This window comes from Rhinopithecus bieti, unplaced genomic scaffold (genome assembly GCF_001698545.2).
Source record: "Rhinopithecus bieti isolate Rb0 unplaced genomic scaffold, ASM169854v2 scaffold_19, whole genome shotgun sequence".
Classification (NCBI taxonomy): domain Eukaryota; kingdom Metazoa; phylum Chordata; class Mammalia; order Primates; family Cercopithecidae; genus Rhinopithecus; species Rhinopithecus bieti.
In genome coordinates, this window is record NW_016803360.1 from 75,537 (window position 1) to 83,824 (window position 8,288).

The window sequence follows — 8,288 nt, forward strand, 5'->3', positions numbered from 1 at the left end:
TTAAACTTACCAATAATATGTGTGTTATGGAATCCCACAAACTTGCTGCTTTCTGATTAATTTTTCACTTCAAACACATGAGAATTGACTTTCTTACATTCCAATATGTATTTCCCTAGGCATAACTGGCTGAAAGGAATTAAACTCAACTAATATTTTTTTCTTTTTTTTTTGGCTTGAAACATTCCCAAGGCTTTCTGAAATACAGGCTCAGGCTATATTTATAGCCAAAATAAAAAGCATTTGAATACATATGGAATTGCAGAGGCAGATAATGATTACAGCATACATCTATTAAATGTGATAATATTTAGGTTTTATTTGAATAAATTTTAATAATTAACTTAAATGCTTTATAAAATGTAGTAAGAATCAGCATGCCAGGAGCTTTCCTTATTTACTTCCCATTAAATAGAGTAAAAAATAAAAAATAAAAATAATAAAATAATGAGATTAAAAATAATGCATATTTCAACTTGAATTGGTTTATGGTTACTATATTTAACATTTTAGTGAATTAATAATTACAAATAAAATCATTTCACATTTGTTTGTAAACAATGTATTTTGTGTGTGTATATCCTAGTACTTAAAAAAAAAAACACATCTAGTTATTTGCTTCTTACAAGATTACTTTCCATTAGATTTCTCATTTGGGATATGTATCTCTGTCAGAGACCAGTTAGGAGAGAGAAACCACACAGTAATGTGAATAAAGTTTAATGTAACATATTATTAACTCTATCAGAGGATTGATGTAGTGTGGAATTGGTTAGTATGAAGTAACAAGAATACTAAAAATACATGAATAGTTGATATAAGAAACAGTTACTGCTCCTAAGACTGAGATAGACCTGGATGAAGACCTCCCATTCTCCCAAGGTTGAGCGAGATTCAGGTCTTGTTGGAGAGAGATCAGTTCCTTGAGAACAAAGAAGTCACTGTGAAACCACATGGGTGGAATTTGCCAAGCTATTCACAGGGAGGTGTCTCACCAGAGGTATTCTGTTATAAAAACACCTGAAGGGTGTGCTGAGGGAAACTGATGGCCACTGGGTGCTGCTGGGCAGTGTGCCTGCCCAGTGAGAACATGGAAACCAGGAAACAGAATTCTTTTCCTCCTGCCATGTCTTTTCAGCACTCTCTAATGAAAGAGTTTCTTTGCCAGCTGGCAAAGAAAAAAATATTTAAAGGGTACAGATTCATTTTCATAGAGCTGGCAAAAAGGGTGAATTTCAAATAAAGAGGTAATAAATCAATAACCAGCACAATATCAGATTTTTTAAAAAGATTAAACATGGTATGTTTTAATATTGGTGGTAGCCATATCAAATCTAGTTTTTTGAAATGAACATTATTACATAATGCCATGGATTCATTTACAGGAGATTTTATTGTAAACAATTATTGGAAATCAATAGTCATGTAAGATAATAATTAAGAGTAATGGTTCTACAGTCAGTTCAACTCCTTTAGTTCCTTACTCTGCCATTTACTGTGACCTTAGGCAAGGTGTTTAACACGTGTCCATTTCCCCATCTGTAAAATAGGCTTAAAATGGCATCTGCCTTAGTTGAGTTGTTGAGAGGGTTAAATGAAGATAGTGTAGGTAAAGTACTTATATTTGCAAATGACACAGGGTAAAGTCTCAACAAAGGGCTACTATTATTTCTTAATATTTTGTATTTATCAGACCGGAAGTTTAAAATTTTATATAATTTTATATCAACACAATTCATTTTCCAGGTATAATCCTTTGGGAGCCTGAAGTGTTTAACAACTCATGAAGTCATGGTCTGTTGATATTCATATGTGCCATTGTGATTGACAACAATTACGGTTGTAATATGGGGGCAGGTTGTGGTTCCAAATAAGTTACATTTTTGGATTTCTTAATTTAAGTGTTGCTTAATCAGAATTCAGAATAAATATGCTATTTTTAGTTAAGAGTAGGATGTAGTGCTGTTAAAATATTTTCTAAATGATCATAACTATTATATGAAAAGTTTTAAAATGTGATTTATAGAAAAGCACTGCCCTTCCTTTTAAAAAATGGAATAACTTACATCATCCCTAAGTTTTAGTGTTTTTTGTACAAATAATGATGATGTTGGACTTGAGTTTTTAGAACACATTAACCCAAATGGCCAATATAAAAAATGCTAAAATTGGATGACAGTATTTGGCCAGGTTTTCAGGATCACCCACAAAACTGGATTGAAAATGGATTGCCTTAAGGCTGATTTTAGCACAGTATCTAAAAGAAATACAACTATAACTTCATAAAACTTCAAAAATATTGTAGGACTTTATTGCAGATCTCCTGAGAAGGTGGCAAAGAGGAAATTACATTTTGTCACACACAGCAGAACTTCCTAAAAATCCTCTAATCACTTTACTCTAATTACTTTCTCATTTTTCATAGGACTTGCTCCCTGTCTCTCTTCACATGTTTTAGTTTTGTAACTAAAATACTGCTTAGTAGTTACCTCCATTCTCCAGGCTCAACCTAAATATCTTGGTCTTGCTACTCCTTTGTGTGGAAAGGCCAATCCATAGAGGACAAGGAGTAAGACCTTGCACTGATTTTTAGACCAGGACACCTGTCACTAAGCCTGTTGGACAAAATTGTGTGGGAGAAGAAGATACATTCAAAAGGGCCACATTTAAGGAAGCCCTACATATTATCCTTTTTAAAAACTCTACCCAATAGGACCATGATGAATGTAAGGCTTGAGAATTTAATCAATTATACCAGCCCTGCTCCTCCTTGAGAGAGAAGTGGAGATGAAGTATACAAGATGGGTAAGTTTATGGGTAAGTTTAGAGATTGAGAGAAATTTTATTTATCGCTAAAATCTGACAATTACAAAAATACAGTATCAACTAAAATAAAACAAAAGGCTGTAAAATAATTTTGTCCTTTACTTAAGGATTTTAACTTAAAACATTTGGGGAATCATTATGTAATTGAGGACTTTAGATCCTGAGGAGCTTAGACATCCACTTACAAATAAAAAATATTATTAGAAAACTTAAGTGAGGGACAGTGTACATACATTCTATTTTCATTCCAAAAGGATAGCAGTGAAGGCTAATTGTTATACTTTCTAATGTACCTTCGAACTCGACGCTTGAAAATTTGTGAATTCCCAAATTTTCAAATAACCTCATGGTTTATATTTTACTACATGCCCTCCAATGCAATCATGTATAACTGAAAAATGTGACTCCTTCAGGTCATTCATGATTCTATTAATATAGCAATAAAACCATTTATAAAGCAATTACACTAATTTTGCTGCAAAAAACTCTACATGACATTATAGCAGTTATTATAGCTTATAATATTAATTTTAAGCTTATCAGAATCTGTAAAACTAAAGCATCAGTAATAATGGCAATTTAATTTTTTGAAAAAATAATTTCAACCTTTAGATTCAAGGGGTACATGTGCAGATTTGTTACATGGTATATTACATGACACTGAGGTTTGGGGTACAAATGACCCCATTAGCACACCATGGAATACTACACAGGTATAAAAAAAGGACAGTGGTGGCCAGGCACCGGTGGCTCACACCTGTAATCCCGGCACTTAGGGAGGCCAAGGTGGGCAGATCACTTGAGGTCAGGAATTTGAGACTAACCTGGCAGATATGGTGAAACCCAGTCTCCACTAAAAATACAAAAAAAAAATTAGCCAGGCATGGTGGTGGGCATCTGTAATCCCAGCTACTCGGGAGGCTGAGGCAGAGAATTGCTTGAACCCAGGAGGTGGAGGTTGCAGTGAGCTGAGATCACGCCACTGCAGTCCAGCCTGGGTGACAGAGTGAGACTCCATCTCAAAAATAAAAACCAGAAACAAAAAACAAAAAACCCAAGGACAGTGGTGATTCTGAGTGAGAATTTCTATTTTGCAATGCAGGTACAGAGTAGGTGAGAGCAATGATGAAACATATTTCACAGCAGGTAAGGTTGGTTCAAAACTGTTCAACAAGGGCCTCTTGACTTGCTGAGGCAGCCACATTGACCTTTATGGAAGAAGCAGCTGATGGAGATAAGTCAGGGTAAAATAATAACATGCACATGGAAGGATACCAGAAGGCGGGTAGCTTGCAAAGAAATATGTTATTAAGGTATATCATGAATGATAGCTATCCTTATGCTCTGAGCAATTAATTTTGCATCTGCTAAAATGTCTCCAACATATTTGTTTATTAATTATTACTAATAAACATATATGTTAGAAGCTCTGCATTTCAGATTGAAAATCCTCAGTACATTTTCAAAGGCCCAAAATAGTTTGCTCTTATTCTTCAGCATTGTAGTTGCTGCCATGTTGAAACCAATCTCCCGATTTTCTATACCTTTAACCAACTCTTTCTCATGACCTACAATGTGGTCCACAAAATCTTCACCACTCACTTTCCGTGCAGCTCTTATAATGGGCATCATTCTATCCTCTCTGGATGGAAGCCTGCCTCCAACCACATGGCTTTCTAAAAATTTCACTTTTCACATTTTGCCTCACCCACTAAGGATTTAATGTTCATCAATCATTTAGCAATGTTGTAATATAAGCATGTTTTAATTTTTCCAGCCATTGGCATCAGTGTTTAGCTCTTTTCCATAGTATGTATGTCATCAGAACTTGGTTTGGAAAGCTAAGAGAGTGTCATGATGTTAGGGGAAAGGAACACCATGTTAATTGACACTCAGACATGAAAATGGCTTGTGCATATTTGATGTATTAGTGGAACCTTAAATTCAAAGTTATGGGAAGCAATATATTGCTACGCTTTTGGCCAAAACATTTATTAAACCAGTCTCAAAAGAGATATACCATGATCCACATTTTCAGATACCTCTGCCAAGGAAATCTGGCCTCTTGGTGCCCTGAATTTTGCAGAAAGGTAAATAAACCTGGCTTAATTATGCTGTTGGCTACATTACCTTAAAGTTGGGGTCAGTTTGGCTTTGGCCACCTGAAAATTTGTGTTCTCTTTCCCTTGTGTATTCTCACTAAGACAGTTTTTTCTAACAATTTTTATTCTGGTCTGAATGTTATTTTAACCTTCTTTATGTGTTTCTTTAGCTTGGGAGGATAACATATGTATAAGGTTATGGTCCAAGGATGCTACCTTTCTAGTTTACTTCAAATTATGTAAGGCTATATGTTTTTTCAAATGAAAAAAAAATCTTTCCACATGATAAAATATGTTCCTGTATCTGTACTAGGAATGTACCACCTGTAGCTTTACAGATACGTTTCTACAAGCCCCTGACTTTTTACCCAAGTAAAATTTGTTATTTTGCTCATAATTTTGCACAGGTTAAAGCCCATATAGAAATAATATTGCAAATTACTCTTTCTTATATCCAGTGAAAAATATGGTGAAATTATTCACATTGTAGAGCCATTAGGAAATTTGGTATTTGTTTTCATAATTTATCTCAAATTCATATTTCATCCCAAACAGTAACGGCATACTGCAGCCAAAAAATTTTGTTTAGATGAAATGTAGGTGTAGGCATGGGTATAATTATGGAAAGAAAACTCACTAGCATTATTCTAAACCACTGTCTCACTAGGGCATGTTTTCTCACATCCACCTACTTTATTCAATACCATGAATTTATGCATTCGTTCATTCCCATAGTAACAACTAGTGGATGGTTTTATATTCAGGGATATTTTCCCCAAGAAATACATTTATTTCTTTTCTTTTTTTCTTTGTCTTTCAGATCAAAATGTCAATGAATAAATTTCAGGATTTCAGAAATGTCGCTATTTACATTCAAAATGGAGGAATATATTGAAAAAATAGATGCTTACTAGTAGGTTAGATTCTATTTAGTGAACCAACCTCCTTGTATATTGGGTTGTAATTTCTGTCTAAGCCAAAACCAAATTATTATAGGTCAAGTCCTTTCATAGTTGCTGGCAAATTGTGAAAACAAAAAAAAATTAATCCCAAATATAAAAGACTAATGCATAAGAAAATGTAAGGTAAGAGGTACTCCTCCTCTAGCTCTGAAAAAGGAAAGTATTTAGGCATGCGTTTGCTATTCAACATTCAATAAACTTTAGTTTTCGAGCATCTTTTGCAGGTCTGAATGGTCTTTGATGCTCTGGGGTTTTGTATTAAAACAGGAAAATCCTTTTCTTTCTCCAAGTGCTTACAATAAACTGTTTCAAGGATGTTCCAAAAATATTTTGGATATCTTCCCCCAGTTTAAGTATGAGCCTAAGAAGGTCCAAATAAAGCAAGAACTTATTAAGTATCTACTGTGGAGAAAGTACTATGCTTGCAACTTTTGGTAGTGACATAATTTTAGTTCTTTGTGGGGATGATTGTCTATTTTATCATCATCATTTTCAGCAGCATCATAGCTCTGTGGTCATTATTCCTGTGCTTCTTATATATTCAATTGTATATTCATGTTCCAGGCTCATGGATCAGTGTAATTGATTGGATGGCACAAGGTTGCTACCTAATTGCAGTATTGGTTTACAAGATATGTGTAGTGTCACAGCTTGGGGTGTTGGTGTTACATATTGCCTCCAATACCAGTAGTTTTAACCACTCCTTTATATTGTCCCTACTTATTACTCTAAATTAAATATTAAGTTCTCAAATGAGCTCATTATCAGGACAGGCATTCAACACATGTTCTTGACAAAAGTGTGAAACCATTTATGTTTTTCATAACTACTTAGAACAGATGAGGGTAACTAGTAAGAATTACATGGTAACCTTCATGTAACTAGTAGATAAGACTGAATTCGTGGAGACCATCCCATAATATCCCTTTTTCGGGGGAAGTACAAAGCCCTGTGACTTTTCAGAAAAATTGTGTAAGTGGAAATGGCAGCTTTTGAAGCTCCAATAGAAGAATTATAAAACTTCAGAGTTAGAACGGCAGAAACTCATGTTAGGGTCCGGAGGCAATTTGTGTAGGTACTTTTAGTCTATCTTGTGGGAACATTGTCCGTAAATAAGACCTCCCCTAGCAATTTCCATTACTGAGAATAATTTCAACAAGATCAATGACAATGGTCTCTTAATATAGATTTTTGTTTTTTGTGTGTTACGGAAAATGAATGCAGAATTTGGGGAAATTTTTATATTGTCAACACACAGAAATTTACCGACTAAAGTTGGTTGTCATTCTTTTATGTATTTTGATGAAATATAACTTTAGGTAGAGTTCAAGTAGGGAGAGGAAAATACTTATATTCCTCACAAAACTATATAAATAGAAAGTAATGATGTGATCCCAGGTAATTAATATCTTTTGCTATCTCAATTTACCTATTAATGACAGTTAAATAATAAAGTGTCAGGACTATAGTTTACATTGTTCATTTAAACATTTATTCAATATTTGCTTATCAAATATTTGTTAAGTTCCCTCTTTGGAGAAGATACTGGATTAGGTGGTAGAGATACAACAATAATTAAGCCGGCCAGGCGCGGAGGCTCACACCTGTAATCCCAGCACTTTGGGAGGCCGAGACGGGCGGATCACGAGGTCAGGAGATCTAGACCATCCTGGCTAATACGGTGAAACCCCGTCTCTACTACAAATATAAAAAACTAGCCGGGCGAGGTGGCGGGCGCCTGTAGTCCCAGCTACTCTGGAGGCTGAGTCAGGAGAATGGCTCGAAACCGGGAGGCGGAGCTTGCAGTGAGCCGAGATCGCGCCACTGCACTCCAGCCTGGGGGACAGACCAAGACTCCGTCTCCAAATAGATTAAATAAATAAATAAATAAATAAATAAATAAATAAATAAAATAACTAAGCCATTTGTCCCTGTTTTCAGGAAATTAGTAGGAGAAAAAAAAATAGATATACAGATGAGAAATGTTTAAAGTGTTGTGGGTGAAAAAAGAGGAAAGAAAGAAACAGCCTAGGAGAGTCAGATAAATCTTCAGAAAAGAGGTAAAATCTGCCCTGCGCCTCAAAGGGCAAAGAAAATGAATAGAATCAGACAACAGGAACAATGTACAAAGGTGTGGAAAATAAAATGGTGTCTTCTAGGAGCAATGGAAATCTAGTGTAACCTGAGGAAAGGAAAAATGAGGACCCAAGTGACATGGTGATGGATGAAGATGGAAAAAATATATATGGTTAAAGACTTGTTTACTATATCAGGAAGCCTGGACTTGATCCTGCAGATAATGGGAAACCAGTAAAGATATTTAAACACTAATGGTGATTTTTTTAAAAACTCAGTGTGTTTAAAAGCGAATAGATAGTGCATTATCTCTTTTTTACCT